The sequence below is a fragment of the Sphaeramia orbicularis genome, chromosome 6 (assembly GCF_902148855.1).
Source record: "Sphaeramia orbicularis chromosome 6, fSphaOr1.1, whole genome shotgun sequence".
Taxonomy (NCBI): domain Eukaryota; kingdom Metazoa; phylum Chordata; class Actinopteri; order Kurtiformes; family Apogonidae; genus Sphaeramia; species Sphaeramia orbicularis.
Genome location: NC_043962.1, coordinates 32,786,398 through 32,797,729, shown reverse-complemented (window position 1 = coordinate 32,797,729; position 11,332 = coordinate 32,786,398). Strand labels below are relative to the sequence as shown.

Below are 11,332 nucleotides of genomic sequence, written 5' to 3'. Positions count from 1 at the left end.
CTCAAACATTTTTCAGCCAAAGGGTGAAACTGTTTTAGCAACACTTCATGTAAATAAAATCAGTAGTAAAGATACAACTCTATCTGTTCCAGCCACATGTAAATATAGGAGACATTTTAACTTTGGAGACACTCTTGTTCTCACTTCACTGAGCAAACTATAAATTGTCATAACATCATTACACATCATCATCATAACACCTAAATTTGAACTCTCAAAAGTAAACAAAATCCTCCCTTCAGACTTATTTTAGTCTTCCTCAAGCTTATTTGCTCATAAGCTTGTTCTTGAGGAACTGTGCTTTGGAAGACAGTCTCTGCCCATCAAGATCGAGGAATATCTTTTGCTGTCAAATGTGCTGTCTTCAGACAGACGTTCCAGAATGTGAGATTTCAGTTTCGGTGAAGGGTTCAAAAAAGTTCCATCAGTACAGTTCTCAGCATTGGCCTTTTCAAGTTGGAGTTCAGCTTCATAGTTGAAAGTAGGGATGGAGAAGATGCTTGGCCACACCCAATGCCTTGTAGATAGCGATGAATCTGAAGACGAAGCAGGCTCTGTATCATCCGCATAAGAGGAGAGTGATGATGAATCCAAAGGAGTTTGGACTGCTGGAGACCGACTTACCATTGCATCATCTGTAGAACTTTGTAGGAAGACCACCTTTATAGTTGCTTTGTCCTGTATTTCTGAGATCACTGACAGGTTAACAAATTCATTTCCAAAATCAGCATCTTGGTACTGAAGTCGAAAATCTTTCTGCAATCCTAAACTTGTCTTTATTGTCTGGCACAGTTCTTCAATGGAGCCTGGCAACCCAGCGGGGAAAAATTAGCTTCCTGGCATCATCTTCACCCAGGATGATCCTCAGTCTTACTGGCAGGGTCATTGTCAAGACCTAAAAAGAGAAAAACAAAAAAAGTTGAATATTTCAAAATTTCAAAAAGGTAATCACAGAAATATTTACATTGTGAATGCCTCATCTAAAGTACATCTGATCATTTAATATCATTAAAAGTGTTCTTTATTTAATTCCAACTTATTTTGCTTTATAGAGGTATCTGATACTCCCACTGGGTCCACAAATCTAACTACACTAGCTTTAAAATATATTAGTGTGTGTGGATGATGCTTCCTCTTTTTGTGTGTGTAAAATGTACTATGGACATTTGTCCTGAAAGAGCAACCATTAAATACACAGTCAACTGTTTCTCTATCACGCAGATGTGTTCCAGTATGAACAAAAAAGTCTCTTTGTGTTGAGATGTCACTGCGATCATAAAACTCACATTTAAAAGTTACTGAACTGGAAGCTGTTAATACAAGCTAATATGGATGACATTTATAGACATGGGCTTTGAGTCCAGTCCAAGTCTTAAATGTGCATGGACAACTAACATTTACGCACAGATAATGTTGGCCTCTTCCACAATGATGGTATAGTTTATAATGTTTAAGTAATTTGTACCTAGTTCTCTCTCTTGTGTCACAATGTCTGCACCGCCACATACACCTCACTGAAAGAAAAAGACAAAAAGGGGTAAGGAAATGGCAAAATCAATCTAACAAATGACTTAATTCACAAACTGACCATACAATGCTGCTAAAATGCACTGTGCTGTCATGGCAACACAATAGCTCAATATTACATACATCAATACTACATTTGGCCATCACTAGCTTTTGCTTTCAATGCATTTCTAATCCTATAAACTTTAAATGTGTAAATATGTGTACATGCAATACATTTTTTGACAAAAGTATTAACTTACCATTTAAAAAACAGGGTGCATACAAGTGAGCAAACAGACACAGATTGACTTGCAGTCAATGTCTGAAAGAAACAAACAAACAAAAAACGGTTTTAAAATCTTCAGCATATATAACAGGAGTTATATTTCTCAGGGCAGCAGCTACAAAAACATTTCTCTCGGTCTCAATTCAACCACAAAGTTAAGTCATATTAGGGGGAATGTGGACACACACAGAACCAGCGGTTCCTCCATTTTGCCCTCTGCCCTGGCGAGATGCCGCGTTCCTACGTCACAGCGCGGAGGGGTCAAAGTTAAACAAGTCTGAACTTTGACCACGGCGAGCCAGCGGTCTCTCCGACCTGCCTGCTGCGCTGAAGCTTTGCTCGGCACAGCTGCATGCCATTATTGCCCGGCGCAAGCAAATGAAATAAATGGGTTTCAGAGCGCGGCGTCGCTGGTGCCGTGTCCATGGACAACCGCGCTGTATCATGCATATATAGTACAGTATGTAGGGGATAAAACGAAGCCTCGAGGCAGAGAATTTTGCCTTGGCATTTTAGTAATCGAATTACTCCAGGAATTGTTTCAGCTGTAATATTTCTATTGTAAATGTCTGATATTTGTTCAGATGAGTCAGAGCAAATGAAGTTGACACACAAAATAAAGCATTTTACAATTTTAGAATGAACATACCTCAGGACTGACGCAGTTGCATCTCCAAACCTCCCTCAGACCTTTAGTCTAAATACACAGCAGCATATGCCCTGGCGCCAATCCGCCTCCACACCCCCAACACACTCGTTTCTGTCACACTAACGATTGTGTTGACTGTTTAACTTTTACATACCGTGATTTAGCACGAGATATCTTTACATTAAACAAAAAACAGAACTTTAATGCATAATTTACCACTGTTATAAATGCACAATTAGCCAAAGCAAAGTTAAGCTAGCTAGCATGTGAAAACCGAGTGACAAAATTACGAAGCTAACGAAAATTATACAATGCAGAAATGTCCCACAAACGTCTGATAATCGCTCGCACTTTTGTACTTGTTAAATTCATGCATAAATATATAAATTACTTACTTGTTAGAGTGAGGATAACAAAGGACTGAGCGGGAAGTGACTTGACGATTCTTCAGTTATTTCCCAGGAGACCTTGGGGCAGGGAGCATGCGCAATAGCTGACCACTAGAGTCATGTTGCTTTGATGAATCTCATTCTCGTTGGACTGACATGAGTCAATTTAATTGGTTTGAATTTTCCTAAAACCATGTACAACCAACAAGAACAAATCATTTAATAGACATAGACATGATTAATTCATTTCATTTAAACATCTTTCTACTTTGTTAATCTAACAACTGCCCTTGTTGATTTTTTTGAGTGCATTTGGTTATCATTTATTTATTTACTTATTTATTTTTATTACCACCCCCTGTCTTCCTTTTTTTCCTCCCATCTTTTTCCTGTCTCTTCTGCTCACTTAGTTTCAGTTACTTAATGATTAGCTTTGGTCATACCCCTGACTTTTTGAGAAGCCCACATCACAACATTCACGCCACATACACACAAAACACTTACACAACCAAGACAGGACACTGGTTTACACTACATGGTCAGTCATACTTTTTTTCCCATTAGTACACAGGTGTCAAACATGCGGCCCAGGGGCCAAATCCGGCCCACCAAAGGGTCCAGTCTGGCCCTTGGGATGAATTTGTGAAATACAAAAATTACACTAAGATATGAACAATCCTTTTATTTCCGGTTCCACATTCAGACCAATTCAATCTCAAGTGGGTCAGACCAGTAAAATACTATCATAATAACATATAAATAATGACAACTCCAAATTTTTCTCTTTGTAAATGTAAATATTTTCATGTATTTACACTAAAACAAAATATAATTTCACAAAAAAATCTGAATAACCTGAACAAATATGAACATTTTGAAACATCTTAAGTGCAACTTCACCAATATTCTGCCTGTTTTTAAATATTTTATGTATTTGTAGATCCACTGTGATCTGTAGGTTGTAATGTACATGTGTAAATAATAAACTGAGGCAGAATATTGTTAAAATTACACTTATTTTTTCAGTTTGTTCATGTTATTCACATCTTTTGAAAGGATAGTTTGTAGATGTAAACCTTTTCATAATGTAAATTTACATTTTTCGCTCTAAAACATAGAGAAAAGTTTGGAGTTGACATTATTTATATACTATTATGTTATTATTTTACTGGTTCGGCCCACTGCAGATCAAATGTAGCTGAATGTGGCCCTTGAACTAAAATGAGTTTGACACCCCTGCATTAGTACATTACAATGCCTTAGATCCTAACCCCAACCCCCTCCCGTTCCCCACATTATGATGAATATTGTATATCATTGTACATAAGGTTCCATGTCACTTGGTGTCACTTAAATAAAGGTTGTGTGTGTGTGTGTGTGTGTGTGTGGGGGGGGGGGGGGGGGGGGGGGGCTATATGGACACTTCCCAACTACATGAATTGGTGTGTTTCATTTGTAGATGTTTGGGTGTAGATGTTTAAAGCTGAGTTAATTTCAGCTACTTTGAATGACAAAGTCTTCTACCTCCAAAAAAATTTTGCTATAGCATTAAACACTGACAAATATGCATATTGTTTTAATTTCTAGCATGTTTATTTGTTGTTGTGTTTTTTCCAGCTGTATGTGAATCACCATTGTATTTGCTGGTAATACACATACAGCTCGTGTTACAGTATGTACATATATGGGTCCCATCAAGCAAAAGTGAACACCAACATGAAAAAGTTTGCACATATCATTTATCAAGTGGGCTGATTTTTTAGCTAGAGGTCTCTATTTTATGGAACTGTTATCCTTTTTAAAATACTGCTAGTAGAAAATAAGTTACAACCAATTTTCCCAATTGTACTTTTTACACCATAGCCATGCCTCAGACATAAAACATGTAGCTCCAATTTGTTGCTAAAAATTATATCTAAAAAGTTTGAAAATGTATTCATTATATTATATAGATGATTAAGTTTCAAGTATTAGATTTTCATTATTTTGTGAATATTATTGATATTTACAAGTTAGAACATTCGTGAGTTGCTTAAAAAGCCCTGTTCATGTGTTACCACAAAATTAAAAAAAAAAAAAAAAAATTCAAGTTACTTATAATTCAGATATTTGAGTGAAATTTTCAGAAAGTAATGATCTTTTGCTACATTTTGGGTGATGCATACAATGGTAAAGAGTCGTCCACGTGTTACTATGGCAGCCTGTCCACGTGTTACCACATTCTCATGTCAATAAAACAGAGACTTTTCAATATTTTTCTCCAAAACTAATTCTCAGCATAGTTGGATAAAATATCTAAAAGGTTTTGTCCTATTTGATATCAATTTCTGTCGACAACCGAATGTTTTGAATGTTTACATAAAGCTTCAAAAATTGATGTCCATTTCAAGTCCACGTGTTACCAAGCAGTAATTTGACATTTTTCACCAACAAATCTTATCTCCCCAAATTTTGTTGTACGTAATGTTAAAGTGCTTATAAATACATACACTGCAAAAAATGACTGTAGAATTAACACCAAAAAGTTGTAAAATTGCAACATAAAAAACTGCAAGTGACAATACACAGCAAAGTTGGTTATTTGAAAAGATTTTTGTGTTAACGATTAAATCAAATATAGCTGTAGTTCTTACAGGAAGACTATGTGAACAAAACCAGATTTGTATGTAGAAATTATGTATTTCTATTGTTTTTAGAAAATAAAACTTCAAATTGAAGAACAATGTGGTGCTGTTTAAATTGCAAAACCATAATGTTGAAATAACGGCCTATTTGTTTGTTTGTTTGTTTTTTTTAATTAAATAAAAAAAGTTGTAAAAAAGTAAACATTTAACAATGTAACATTTTAAATTTGTAAATGAATGGGATGGTAGAGCTGGTAGAGCATCTCGTCCAATAACCAAAGGGTTGGTGGTTCGAATCCTGGTTCCGACTGTCCATATGTTAAAGTGTCCGTGGAAGACACTGAACCCTAAACTGGTCCCATTTGGACTTGGTGATTTTGAAAAGTGCTTTGGACACCATGAAGGTGTAGAAAATGTGCTAAATAAGTGCAGTCCATTTACCATTTAAATCCAATGTTAAATCTACATGTTTAAAACGTTAAATCTACATGTTACTCCATAAATATGTTTACAGTTGGATGTGTTTTTTACAGTATTGTTCTGGAAACCACAGCTGTAGTTTTTTCCTGTAAAAACAACAGGATTTTTTTTTTTTTTTTTACAGTGTACTCAAATATGTTTAATATATGCATATAAGTTATTCTGCTTATATGACAGAGACTGTTGAGCACAAAATGTGTCCATGTGTTACCGCTCGATCAGACCTTTATATGTTCCATTATCTGTACAGATCTGAGCCCTTTTTAGGTTCTGTATAGTCCACCATACAACCCAGTTATGGTGCAATTAGTTAGGCAAAAATGAAAAAGCTTCAGGTGGCATTTAATGATGCATTTAGAATCGTGCTCAAACTCCTAAGATAAACACGCCCTATGCCTGTTTATTCATTTCATTGGTTTATTTAACAGGGACAGTGCACATTAATAAACATTGCTGAAAATGTACCCGACTATGCCAAAAGGCTATTTTTCATCTGTAGTTGCAGAACAGGAATAAAAAATTTAATTACAAAGTTATGTAGATCATTTATACATATGCAGGAAAAATAATAAAAAAGAATACAGAATAATGATATTATAATAAAAAACATTATTCATAACTCCTTTATACTACGTTATCAAGTACTGAAACATTTAACACAGAAGATACTGCATGTAACATGCTAGTGAAAACATGCAGAAGCAGAGCACACATAAAGAAAATATGCACTGCATACATAAATAATGTGTCACTTACATGTAAAAATAAGACTACAGTAAGATGTCTACAGACGTATCAGCATAGACCAGGGGCACAAAGAAAACGCAAAAGAGAGTGGAAAAAGATCTGCTTTAATTAACCCTTTCTTTAAATAAGCTTTAAATAAACTGTATGGATGTAGAGTTTCATTCTAGAAAAGCTTTAACAGAAAGTACTTTTTGTGAGTGGAATAACATAATCCCTTCATGACTAATTGTGAGGAACTGACCCAAGTATAATGACAATAACTACACCGATTCTCAGAGAAGGTATTCATCTTACTTTTGGAAACACTGTGTTTTGTCACTGTGGACCTTTGAACTGCAATGATTACATCTCTTTGCTGATGTTCTTGTGCTCTTATTATTAAGTATATGCAAACACAAACTGTTATGTGCGTCTTTATTGGTTTTAACACAAAGACCCAAACAACTACTGATGACCCAAACCGTATACTGATCTAAAATGTGTAATAACATCTGAACCACTAATCCTATAAATACATGTAAATAATGTGTGTAAAATACAGTTTGTCATCTTTTCATGGTCATCAGATATGACCCATTTGGACATATAGAGGCTCCGCAGTTACCGTGGAAACACCGTCATCCTCTACAACACTGATTCACCAGTAAAACCCGTGGAGTTTGATCAATGACAGTAGATGGAGACACTTGGTTTATGTTCAATTAATGATAGATTTTGCTGAAAAATTCACTTTTTATTCAGTTTTCTCTGTTTTGGATATAATAACTTTAATCTGAGCTTTTATGACCATTCATATGATTAATAAATTAAATATAGGAAAATACCTGATTTTCACTGATTGAACACAAAATACAGAGGATAATGTCATAATAAATGGTGATAAATCACTAAAGCAAAGTTAAATATAGAGAAAAAAAATTTTTGGAGCTGCCATCAAAGTACTGTAGCACTGGGTCTTTATTAGTTTTAAGGTAAAACCACTACACAGGTTGTTAAACGCACCAACTATTGGTTGCTTATAATGACTCGATGAGAATATTGCTGAGGGTTCCAAGACATTACAGCGCCAGTCAGATGTTTGTGGATAGTGGTGTTCGATGCTGTGCAGCTGCTATACGGCATATTTTATTTATTCATACATGTACAGAGTTACAAAATGATCAAACTCAGTTGTACAAGCCAGGATTAGTTCTGGAAGGTTTTCAACTAAAATGTGGTTTCACCGGCAATCGAGCCTTTATGTGAAAGTAACATATGGATTTATGCTATTTCTTTTCTTTTTTATTGTGTATGTTTTTTGGTTTTTTTCTTATCCTATGGACCTAGTTTTTGTGTCTTTAACCCTTTCATGCATAGTGTTCACTACAGTGGACAGTTCTTCTCCAGCTGTTCTCTTGTATATTCATGGGTTTTGTTGGTTTAGTTCCACATCAGCCAACACAGTGGCTGTTTACGCACCATCCCATACACTGATATTCAGACCATTACTGTCACTGTGCTGTTCTTCATAAACCTGATCTGCACTAACGTGTTTGAGTGTAAATCACCTGTTATTTGTTAGACACAAAGTTTTTTTTTTTGCATGTTATTTCCATGATGTGAGTAATAACTAGGACTAGAATATGTTAAAATGTGAGAAAACATCAGATTTGCAGCATTAAAAATGTTTTTACGTCATTGTTTTCATATTACTTTCTTACAGAATAGGATTAGGGCCACTGGACTTTAATCTCAGAATTCTGACTTTTTTTCCTCAGAATTCTTACTTTAACGCAGAATTCTGACTTTACACTCAGAATTCTGCTTTTTTCTCAGAATTCTGACTTTAAACTCAGAATTTTGATGTTAATCTCAGAATTATTTTTTCTGAATTCTCACTTTTTTCTCCAAATTCTGACTTTAATCTCAGAATTCTGCTTTTTTCTCAGAATCCTGACTTTAAACTCAGAATTTTGATGTTAATCTCGGAATTCTAACTTTTTTCTCCGAATTCTGACTTTTTTCTCCGAATTCTGACTTTAATCTCAGAATTCTGCTTTTTTTCCTCAGAATTCTGACTTCTTTTTTCTCATAATAATAATTAGAAACACATATTGGACCTTAGTTTTTATTGTATTTTTTTCCAGTGGCCCTAATCCTCTTTGGTACTTTCTGATATTGGGTTTTAAACACACGTTTCTTTACTTCAAAAACTAAATGTACTGACATTTTTGTAACTCCATGAAAAATAAATTGATCGCATTGTTTTGATTCATGTGTATGGAGGAATAAAAAAACTCAAGAAAAAAAATATTCACTAAGGTTTTTATAATTCATGCATGAAAGGGTTAATAAAGCTTGAATGAAACACACACCCACAGTCTGTGTTCAGGCAGAGGCTTATGGTATACTATTTTTTTTTTTCCACTAGGGGGCGTCCGTCCTCTACCCCTGCTCCTGAAGAGTTGGTCTGTGAACATCCTGAAGCTCATTAACTTCATCTTTGAGTGCATGAGCCGCAAACACACACACACACACACACACACACACACACACACACACACACACACACACACACACACACACACACACACACACACACACACACACACAGTCTGACACTCTGGATCCTTATGTATCCTATTTGTCATTTAGTGGTCACCCAGACTAACACGCTGTTCTGGGTTTGATGAGACCCCCACACTCTCATCTGTGTGAACTCCACTAGTGGGATGAGGCGGAGATCCTCGCGCGCCTCTGGTGACGCAGGACAACCGCGTCGCGCCGCTCCACGCGCACCGCATCAGAGAGATGCGAAAAGAATCGCGCGTCCGTGACTTTGGTGTGAACATGCGTGTTCTGTGGTGACCGGGCACACACACAGATCTGAGAAGAACCAGGTCTAATTTCTATGAAGACAAACCCACGGACTCTGGTGCTTTATCTGAGGCGGAGGGACGGGGATTCGACCCAACACCCGCAGGTGAGCGACAGCAGAAAGACACCTACAGTTTGGAGGAATTTTCTGCAGCACTTTGGGGATAATTAGCTGCTCTGTAACTGCAGGAAGGAGGAAAAAAAAAAACAAAGAAAAAGAAAAAGTGGATTTGGATTGTGTCTTAGTGGTGGATGGATGCTGTGGCTGTGGGGCCGAGCCGGGTCCACGCTGAGGAATTTATCCTAAAATGTTTGTGAGGTGAGAAACAGCTGGAGACAGAAAACATCTGCGTGACCTGTGACACTACCAGAAACACCTGCTCCTGCCACGGAGGGAAAGGTACCCAAAAAATATACACTTTCACAGCTTAGTCAGTGATCAGTAAATCAACAGCTGATGGAGGCTGGGGGGGGGGGCGGGGGGCGGGGGGCTATTAGGAAACATCGGGGGGGCTATTAGGAAACATCGCGTTTTTTTTTTGTTTTTTTTTGTCTGTTTTATTATTATTGTTACTATTTTTCTTTATTTATTTATTTATTTTTTGCGGTGGGGGGTCTATTTGAGCACTCAGTTTGACGCCCTAGATTTTTGTCGTGTTAATCCACCAGTGAAATCAATCAGTGTAGGTTCATCTGAAACAGTTGTAGGTGCTTTTTCAGTTTTCTTTCTACTGGAATGCAGTTGTGTTTGTGCGTCTTCACAGAATGCATTCAAGAAAACAAACCAGAGCCATTACGCATCCAAACGCGCGCGTAAATGTTTCCTGTGTGTGTGTGTGTTTCACGTGTATATTTCAGATGTATGCACCAGGCGGAAACGCAAATGTGAAACTATTGGCTTTGGGCTCGTGTGTGTGTGTGTGTGTGTGTACGCGTGTGTAGCCGTGATCGATTTGCAGTATTGGGTGTGTGTGCGTTCTGCTGAATAATAATAGTAATATGTGTGTGGTTTATGAAAAAGGTGCGTGCGCGTATGCAAGTGGAGTTTTTTTTTTTTTTTTTTTTTTTGGTTTTCTAGACTAGTGATGTTGGGATGTGCCTTGAAAAAGCAAGTCAGGAATACAGAGTGCATTCAGGGCTGTTTGAGCATCTACTCCTAAATGTGTGAGATGGACGATTAAGACAGAAGGAGGGATGATTAAAGAAAGCAAAGAAGTGGAAAGAACAGGGAGAAATTCAGGGGAAATGTGTGATATTTCTCCTGGGGCGTCCGATCAGAGATGACCGTGACTTTATTCACTGTGGAATCTGCTGTCATCAGATCACCCACCAATCACAGGCTCTGACATTTACAGCTGTGGTCCCCGACCCGTCTGTGGACTCCCCACGGACACATAACCTCCCATCATGCGCCTTCACCGGACACACTTACTTTATCTGCGGCTAACCTGAGACTGTACTCAATAGATAATTTTGAAAAAAAAAAAAAAAAGTTTAACAGTTTTGTACACTGTAAAAATGACTGTAGAATTAACACCAAAAAGTTGTAAAATTGCAACATAAAAAAAAAAAACTAAGTGACAATACAATGCAAAGTTGTTTATTTGAAAAAAAAATTGTGTTAATGATTAAATCAAATATAGCTGTAGTTTTTACAGGAAGAGTATGTGAACAAAACCAGATTTGTATGTAGAAATGATGTATTTCTGTTTTATTGTTGAAATAACGGTGTATCTGCTTTTTTTTAAAAAAAAAAATTAAATAAAAAAAGTTATGAAAAAGTAAACATTTG

General features: G+C 36.6%; 1 protein-coding gene across 2 annotated transcripts in view; it reads left to right on the top strand.

The window, feature by feature from the left end:
- The first annotated feature begins 9,322 nt into the window (after window positions 1-9,322).
- The window catches only part of grm8b (glutamate receptor, metabotropic 8b), a 212,384-nt gene continuing 210,374 nt past the window's right edge, over window positions 9,323-11,332 (top strand). The window contains exon 1 of one of the 2 annotated variants that reach the window (XM_030137259.1): window positions 9,323-9,646. The gene's annotated coding sequence lies outside the window, so the exon portion shown is untranslated. Of the gene's footprint in view, window positions 9,941-11,332 lie in introns of both variants that reach the window. The other variant, XM_030137260.1, reaches the window with a different exon arrangement.